Below are 10,419 nucleotides of genomic sequence, written 5' to 3'. Positions count from 1 at the left end.
GATTTAAATATATATGTATGTGTGTATACTTGATCTTGAATATAGATTTTTTCATATTGACCTTATATTAACACTGACAAAGACTTGATCCTCTTGTCTATACATGCATGTATTGTGGATAACTCCGAAGCTTCCATATTATATTTTTCTCTTATTGTATTCTATCGAGGAATATATTTGTTCAAAAAATGAGTGAACATACTATTTTGGTCAAATACTAGTTTATTTATGGTATCAATTTGTACCATTCATAACTTTTTGGTGATATTGATATTTTCTGAGAAAGCTCAGAGGCAATAAATGATGAAGCGATCACTGGCAGAAATGCTTTTTTTAATTCTTCTAGAATTACTACGCCCATAGACTACCCAACTATAAGCACATAAGATTAATAAAAACCAAACTAAAGTTCAAATAGAATACCCACACGAAAGTGCCATGTGCTGAATCTTGAATAAAATACCAGTAACTTGAAATTGTGGTCAGAGGCAAACCAATCTACTTCATGCGGGCCCCATAAAGATTCTATCAATTGAAAAATGTAATATGATATTCCCCAATCATCATGATCAACGATACGACTCAGAAAATCAGCTTTTTCGTTTAGTGTCCTAGGTATCCAAACTATATCAATGTTGACATTGTACTTCAAACATGCGCTAAATATGTCCAACGTTAAATTCTGTAAAATAGTTTTTGTACTACCTTTGCTAACAATGCTCACAACATTTTGGTTATCTGTAAACCATTTAACCTTTTTTCCAGATATAATGTTAATTAAGGACAGCAAAACTTTCTTTACCGCTGAAAGTTCCTTCCAAGTGTAACTATTACTACGTTCTGATTCAACCCACATACCATGTGCAATGTTTTGTGGTGTTTCTACAATATATAGTTGTTGATATGTTTTCATCCGGAGGAAAATATTTCACTATAGTTAATAAAAAAAACTTAATCTTTACAAAAACTAAGGAATAATAATAGTTTATTTGAATATAAGCTAAATTAGTAAATATATATTATGATGGGGAATAATTTTACAAAGTATAATTGAAAATAATATCCAAAAATATTAAATTAAATATCGTTCTTTTAAAATGATAATTATAATGAAAGATATGCAAGAAAAATAGAAGTAATTTCACAGATCTTAATTGTGAAATAATATTCAGATGCAGTTCTGTGTCATGCCACATTGGGGAGGGCGGGCGGTTACTGACTGGCTTAGTGAGAAACATTTCAAGTCATAGCTTCAGTGATTCCCTTTATAATCAACAACAAAAAATCCCACAAAAGGGGGCACAGGGAACCCTGTCCCCTTTATCTGCCTCTTATTATTTCTTGTCCATCGTGTAATTCATTCTGAACTGGAAAATTGCTTTTTTATGTATTGTACTGAGAAAGTCATGATTGTAAGACTGTATAAGTGCTGTTACTTCTTCGGCAATATGCCGGCGTCACACATTGGCGTATAGACCAGCGTGCACTAAACCTACAGAGAAAATTGTCAATGTTGGTATACGTAAGTTGCACCCCAAAGGAACGCTAAGCAATCTTTAAACAAGCGTTCCATAAGTTTGAAGTACGTCGAAATACAAAGGTATACGCTTGGTGAACGCTGCGACTCGAAATTTTTATGCAGCATAAACATTTTTCATCCAGCCCAAGCGTGTGTCTAGCGTATACCTGTAAGCTACACACACGAAATACATACGCTACAAGCGCGTTGAAAACACTACAGATAAGTTTGAGACACGTTTAGGGTACGTTGTATACGCTACAAGCTCGTTCGACTTTAACTAAAACGTTTGAGGGTGTTTGTAACAAACACCCCATGATAGAACGTCCAAGATACGATCTGGACGCGTCTCAAATACTTTCAAGAAACTTTTTTCCTTGGTGGCGTGCATTCCATCTATGTTAGACAAACGCCAGGCATACGCCAACATACGTTTCTTGAATGCCCAATAAAGGCTTAGGTACACTTTACGTACGCCCAATACACGCTTAAAGGTCGTTATGCACACGTTACATATATGATTGACAGGTTGAATGCATCCAAAACTACTAGCGTATTGGCAGCGTACATGATTTTTTAACACGCCTGGAGTACGTCAGAGCTATATATACACTGATGTGTGACGCCGGTATTACACCAGGGCCGTAACTAGGGTTCGAATTCAGGGGAGGCAGGGGTTTATAGGCCGCCGATTGAGGCCCCCTTAGATAGGGGGTTGTTTTTTTCTCTCAGTCATTGGCTGAAAATGACCCGTTTCCTTTCGATTTCCTTACTTTAAGAAACATCAGTATTGCTTGAACCTGGAAGCAACTTTTATGCAAAAACAAGCTGAGATTGCTGTTCGGGGTGAGCCAAGGCTCCATCTTGAAGGCCGTACTTTGACCTATAATTGTTAACATTAAATACATTGTGACCGCGGATTTTTTTCTCACATGATAATCATATGGCTAAAAATTACCTGTTTTCCTTCGATTTCCTTACTTTAAGAAAGATCAGTTTTGCTGGATCCTTGTAGCAATTTTCATTTATTTCAATTATTATCTGTATTTAAGGATATTTTTTTAGAAACTGGTAAGTTCAAAAAACATATAAAGCAAGATTATAGAACGCAAGATAATTTTTTTTTATCGAGGATCTTGAATTTCAATATTGTTGAAAGCTGAACAGACATTTATATAACTACAACCAGGGACTTTCTATACTAGTCTAGTATATCTGTATCTGTATCTGTATTAGGAAATACCTCCTTCAAAGGAGCACTTCACAATGAATATATATGTCTATACACACTTAGTTTGAAAATATAAAAAATAAAAATATAAATGTACGCCCCGTGGGGTGTACGTTGGCTACAGTCTTTGACTCTTGCTCTTGCTAGACGGTAAGGTCTTTAAGAGTTCGTTTCTCTTGGCATGTAAAGCATAGCATAATTTTCTGGATATGTATTCTACCATAAAACAATTGTCAGTGCATTTGCATCTACAGCCACAAGCACATAATAAGTGACTCGGATCTAAAATGAGCTGTGCGTCTATTACAACGTTGGTAAGATTAAAGCATTTGGTACAGTTTCTAAAGCTACAAAGAAAGCTTTCAAGTTCATGCAGGTATGGTATGCGGATATCATGCAAAGTCTTACATTCCAGAAGGAAGTGATCTACCGTTTCTGCGGATTCTTTGCATAGTAAGCAGGTTGGATCTACGCTATTTTGATTAAATGAAGCTTTGTTGCTTTGAAGATAGTAGGTGACTGTAAGAAGCTTTAGTTTTGTTTGAAGACGACTTATATCCTGAGATGATGTGCCTACACTTGCAAGACAATGATGAGTGTTTCGCCAGAGTATATTGTTAGTGGATAGATAATTGAGAGAACTATATAGGGATACTTTTGTTCTCAATTGATCATGCCAGACACTGTCAACTGCTTTTTTTACTTGTGTTTTCCATCGATTTGTGTTGAGCGGATTGAGCATTAGATCATGAGCTGAAGGTAGATTATATTGGGCTAGAATACATCTTGCTTTTGAGAACCAGCTTTGAGAGTTGAAACCAGACATAAGTAGTTGTCGTTCAGCTAGATCCTTTTCTATTGAGGATTCCATTCCACATATTTTGTTATAGATATTTATGACAGCTTTGTGTATTGTTCCTTGTATTGGAATTACTCCTGTCATAGTTTAGACAGCTGCATTTGCAGTATTATTGATAAGTAGACGTCAGCGTGTGTTAATTTGTAATTCTAGAACCAATTCATGTCTTATTACCATACATATAGATACGGCTACTAAGAACCAAATTGTAAACAACAGGTATAAAACGTTGTTATTGGTTTGGTCGAGAAAGCGTGTTTGTATGTAAATATAATCATTGGTCTAGTCGGTATATCACTTTAGATGACTTACGAAAAGAAAATTATATTATAAAAAAACAATTAATGATTTTGAAGAAAAGTAAACAAAATACGCTTGGTGTATATTTGTATAAAAGTGTTATCTCCCTTTCACTGTTACTGTTACATGGCTTCACCTTTGTGATTTTCATTGTTTCATTGTCGTTTCCCTATTATTTACCAGTTAAAAAAGATCTTGAAAATAATTACTGATTGACAAACAATTTTGTTATCTGCTTGACCACAATATTTTTTCTCTCCATCAAAGAAAAATGCCCTAAACATTTAAAGAATACAGAAATTTAAGAACCCTATCCATACCATTTTACTTGGCTTCGTCCTTATTTTAATTAAGGGGACGGGCATTTGGTATTCTTGGTTTTTGTGGAATTGGCTATTTATTTACCACTGTTGGTAGGTATATGCAATTTTTTTTAACGGATTTCCTCCCCTAACTCTCCCCCGAAAATAAAATAGTCGTCCACTAAACAGAATTTAATAAAAAGTCGCTTTCGTTTTGACGTTTTAGTTATGTAGACATTACGTAGATAATCATATTATTTTTTTTGTCATTTAAAGATTTTAATCATTTACATGCCTACATAAATAAACTACGTCAAACTAATCTTTCTCTTTAAATTCCAACCTCTGTTTTACTCATATGCCAAAAAAAATCTGGTCGATAAAAGTAATTTTCACATGGGAGAAAATGCTTGTGTAATTGTAATCATATTTTGATATTTTAGAAATACCCATCATAAATGTAGTATTGTAGATCGTTGTACCTGATATCTATGAAAAAACACATATTACATTCTAATATTGAATAACTTATGAATATTTTAATATGTATGAAACTGGAACTAGTAAATAAATGTATTAATTAGTCCCAGATAAAAAATAAATACACATATATTTTTTACTTTACTGGCACAGTGAAGCGTTCATCAACACTAAGCTTTCAATAATTTCTTTTTCTTACAATTTTATCTTCAAAATTGAGGTCAACAAGCGTTTGTAATTAATTACGATAGAACTGGAATCAAATTCATGAGGGTCTGGATTGAAGGGGAGGGGCTTTTTTTTATGTCTTTATTCTTTGATTTTGAGTTCATTTTTTTCTAATATTTATTATTTATTTTGCATGCCCATTATTCTTTATTCTTTGTAAGTGTGCACCATACACTTGTTTATTAATTTTATTATCATTTTTGCTAATATTCTATATTTTTCATTCATTTTACCCTTTATTCTGCACTTTTTTTTAACCATTATTCCCTTTTCTGTAAACCCCATCCAGACTCCCATTCACGCCAAACAGATTATAAATTTATGTGCCTTTAACAGAGAAAAATATTTAAATGTTGCCATTTTATTCGTACATTTTATTATTATCAGTTCAACAGTTTAATGATGTCCAATGATAATTGTATACAAATGGTGTTGATTTCAGCTACTTAAAATTTGATAATAAATCCGGTATCGTGACAGTTCACATCATCTTTTGGGTAGATATATATATGTCTATTTGTCCATAAATAAGGACAGGTAGGATATATATTTGAAAGATATGTAGACAAGTAATTGGGTTGAGCCCATTCTTTCCGTGAAGACCAGCACCCATTAGGCTATACATTGTCCGTCTGGCTTTAGATATATTTCCTTCAATATGAATGTTGATTGTTTTCTTTAAGTCAGAGCTGTGTTTAATTCCTATATGAGGAGCCGAGCTTGGCTGAAGCATAGCTGTATTATTGATCTCAAATTCAAAGTCTTGTGGAGGGCACATTTTTCAGTACAAGACTCTTGGTGGGTTGGAGTTTATATTTTTCCTGAATACTGTAGTTTTCAACTGTACTTATCATTGACTGGAGATCTGAAGGTAAATTTGCAACCAGGGCGACATCATCAGCGCAGGTCGGCGAACCACAATATATATTCCCAATGTAGGAACCCAGACCGCTATTTTCCAGTTGGTCTAGAATGTCGTTTATATAAACTTTTTAGAGTTCGGTACTGATAATTCCACCTTGTCGTACTCCTTGGTGAACAGGGAATGGATTTGATATTAAACCATTCCATTTGATGGAGGTTATGGCATAAGTACTAAGTTGGCGTATTAAGAGCCAGAGTGTTCCACCTACTCCTGATAAGAAGAGTTTACGATGCAAGCTATCATGGTTGACGACATCGAAAGCAGCCTTAGCATCCAGTAGAGCTACAAAAATAGGTAGTTTTTGGTCCATGGATTCTGCAATTGATTCTAATAGTATGAGAGCACTGTATAGTGGAGAAACTCTGGGAGTAAAGCCTCTTTGTAGACGATTTTGAAGAATATCAATAATGTCTCTGATCAGCTGTCTGAGGAGTATTTTTAGTATTTTCCCGATAATTGGAAGTACAGTGATACCTCGGTAATTTTTTGCATCTGTTGGTAACCCTTTATTTTTGAAGATAGGGGTTAGTATTTCATGTTTTAGGCAATCTGGAACTGAGGCTTCCTTGCAAATGTTGTTAATAATTGCTGTTACTCCTTGTAGTAAAGCATCACCACCATATCTGATGTGTTCTGCTGTTATGCCATATATATCTGGCGCTTTGTTGGTGTTAAGCTGGTTTATAGCTTTGTCAACTTCTTCTGATGTAAAGACTAGAGGTTCCGCATTTTCTTTGCAAATTTCTTCAATGATATCAATATCAAATTTCTTGTTGGTATCAGATTTGAGATCAGTAGTTTCCGGTGTTGCAAGCTTGCTAAAATGCTCATTCCAGCCTTGGAGTATCTCTTCTCTTGTAGAATAAGTTTTATCTTCTACGCATAGATCTGATATGCCATTTCTTTTCGACTTCCTCTGTGCATTAACTAGTTTGTGGAAGATTTTACTGTCTTCTGGCTTTTCGCAGTTGTTTCTTGGTTCTTTTTCTGACTTGCATTGTTTCACCAATCTGTGGTTTCCCCTCCATTTTCCATTCATAGAGTGCTTTTTTGTTCGTTTTTAGGGAATTTTCAATCTCATCATTCCATATATGTTTGCTACGTTGTGATGACTTTTTTGATGTTGGTACAATACTTTCTTGAGTAGCTATGACGGTATCCATTAGTTTAGTTATTGCAGTTGAATCATTTTCGAAATCAATTATATTCTCTTGGAGGCTTTTGGTTAAACATTCTTGATATTGAAGTAAATCAATTTTATCCCATTTAATTTTGTTTGAAGTAAAATTTTTATCTTTTTCTTTCCCCGAATCCATTTCTATTTCAATTTCCGTTAATAAAGGATAATGGTCAGAGGTATTTTGTGGTAACATGTCTAGCCTAATGGTGTTGTTGATTTTGTCGGCCAAGTTGCTATGCACAAAGATATAATCAATTGTAGATGACTCATTGCCATTCGGATGGATGAATGTTAGAGGAGTAGGTTTAAATGCAAGTTTTTTAGAGTTGATAAATTCTTCCATCCAGATTAATCTTGCCGGTTTCTTTGAGGATTTCATCAAATCACAGTTCCAGTCGCCACATAAAACTGGGGTACATGTATCTGAGTATTTGGTAATTATCTCATGAAGTTGATCTAAACATTCTTTGAAATGGGTGTTTGCTTGTTTTGATCCATTACAGGGCATATAAGCACATATCAGTAAAATTGGTTTTGGTTTAACTTTCAGTTTAATACATATGATTCTTTCTAATCCATCCTCAATTTTTTCTACGAGATGATCCATGCTTTGCTTCCAAAGAATAGCTACTCCGCCATATCCTCTTGGTCTTTGTGTTGGTGGTATTGGATTGTTTTCATCAACAGATTTGCATGTCCATGAAGTTTTGCTAAACAGGTCACCAATATTTTCTTGTTCAAATTTAAACAGCCAATGTTCTTGGATACATATAAAATCACTAAAATCTAAAATATTCTTTATACACGCTTGAGAGTTATATACATTTTTACAGTTGAACGTAGCTATTCTTAGAAGCGCAGAATGTTCATGTGCTATGGGATCATCGGAGGTTTCTGGCAAAGTTCTAAAAAACAATTCGACTTAGTATCGGTAACATTTTCCAGTAAATGGGTATCGGACCTAGTAGCTTCTCCTTGAGGTTGTACCTCTTCCATATCCGAGTCATCAATAATGCAGATAGGTTTAGGAAGGTCAGGGACCAAGATATAAGACTCTTTTTTAGAATCTGTTTGGAGAATTTGCGGTAACTGAGCTTCTGATAGAGTCTTTTCCTGTTCTATCTTATTTAAAGTTATGATGACTTCCTTATCTAGGCTTGATGATGTTTTCTCTGTATAGGGTTTAGTTTGGATAGAAATTTCTTGATTCATGATATGACTGGATGGTGTAGAATGATCTAATTTGTGTTGAGTACTACTGTCGATGTTTTTGACACTCTCTTGTCCATATTGTAAATTTGCACCTTGCAAGTTTTGATGCGTTGAGTGCTGTTTGTTTGAAGTATCAGTTGTTTGTTGTCTGTACTGATAATTTGGAGGTGGTATATTCCATACATGTGGTGGTATTTGTGATTGGAGTGGCCTGTGTAGGTAAGGTTGATGAGTTGGCACCAATTGTGGTGAACCTGGCCAATATGGATGCATAGGTCTATGATTAGGAAGATGACTTGGCATTCTTGTCATGTATGTAGAACCAAGAGATGTAGGATGCTGCATTGAAAATGGATTGAAGTGACATGGTTGATATTCTGGTCTAAAGGATTGTTGCTGTAGAGATGCTTCTAAGTTTTTGAGTCTTTGCTGAATAGATTGAAGTTCCATGTCATGCATCTGTCTGTATAATTGACGGGTATTCTCTATGTGAGTTATACGATCGTTAATAATATTGTTCTCTAAAGTTGAGATATGTGTATTAAAGTTGGATGCATGCCCATTAGCAAAATTGGATGGATGTCCATTAGCACATGATGATGGACCATTGTCTTGTGTATTTGATGGTTTTTGTCCGGTTGTTGAATTGCTTACATCTAGTGGTTGTGTTCCTACAATCTTCATTCGTAAAATACGATTGGAATTTTCAAGTTCTTTTGCCTCTAGATTCAGGGAATAAGATTTGAGATGCGATTGATCTTTTATAGCATCATTAATTATGACCTTCTCCTTTTTCAGCTCTTCTTTCATTTTACGAAGCTTATTTTCTTTTTGTCGTAATTCTTTATCTGATTGAGAGCTTGATATATCTGTTTTATTTCTGATATTAGAGATCGGAGCTGCTAGAGTTGTTTTTGCTGCTATTGTCAGGGAGCAGCTCACGCTCTAGCCTGGCTCCTTTACTATCTGCTAGTAGTACTGGGGTTCTCCTTTTGATACCCTGGACCAAAGGTTGTTGACGAGAAATATATTTTCTTAATTTGTTTGATGTCATATAGGTGATTAGGTTTAATCAAAATTAATTGAAAGTTAATTTAGTTGTAGTATTCTAGTATGAAAATGTTCAATATAATATTCAAATAAAATGGCGCCAAAAATATCTCCACGGACTCTCACTGATCAGCCATATTGGATTTCCACAACAAAAGTTTGTAAATTAAAAGTTGAAAGAGTCACTTGAATTAATAAGCACACAACAGCACACCAATATAATGTTAATAAAAAGCAGCAAGATTTAAATATATAAGCGGAAGGGCAGACCAACTGTAGCCAACGCTCACTCCACGATGCGTGGATAAGCAAATTTACATGGACATAAATATTCGATAAAAAAGATGATTTTAACGCAAATGAGTCTATATACAGTTCAAGTAGTTGATTAAATCTTAATTAAAACTAAAACACTAGACGATTGTGAAACACTCAAAAAAATCAAAATCTGTGCAGCTAAAAATTCCCATCCACCATTCTATCCAACATGTGACAGTATATACTTAGTATAGAAAGTCCCCGCTACAACGAATGGAAGTGTTCACCTACTAAGGCATTGACCATAATGTTCTCGTACGATCGGGAGACTTAAAAAAAACGATCCAACAGCTGATTCAGCCGGTAACGAATTTCCGATACCTTAAAATATTCACAATACAAAAGGAACTTCCTCTGCTTAATTGAGCCCCCAAATAAATGTGAATAGTTAAGTTTTTATTCAAAATTATCGAAATCAAAGTTTCATATGTGTTCTCGTTCGAATACTGACCCCCTCAATACTGAATAACAGACGGACGGCCACACGAAAAAAAAGAAATACTGAAACGGTTCACTTTCGATCAAAAATCAGAAAAATGACAGACATATCACGTATCATGATAACACTGTTAAAACTGTAATCTTGTGTTGTTTATAATATAAATTCAAGTTTCTCGTGTACATACAGGGGCGGATCCAGCCATTTTAAAAAGGGGGGTTCCTAACCAAGGACAAAGGGGGGTTCCAACTATATGTCCCCATTCAAATGCATTGATCGTCCAAAAAAAAGGAGGGGTTCCAACCCTGGCACCCCCCCTCTGGATCTGCGCCTGACATATTGTCAATATTTTATTGTATTACTTCAAAAAAAAGTT

Source organism: Mytilus edulis, chromosome 13, assembly GCF_963676685.1.
Source record: "Mytilus edulis chromosome 13, xbMytEdul2.2, whole genome shotgun sequence".
Classification (NCBI taxonomy): domain Eukaryota; kingdom Metazoa; phylum Mollusca; class Bivalvia; order Mytilida; family Mytilidae; genus Mytilus; species Mytilus edulis.
This window is presented reverse-complemented; position numbering follows the sequence as displayed.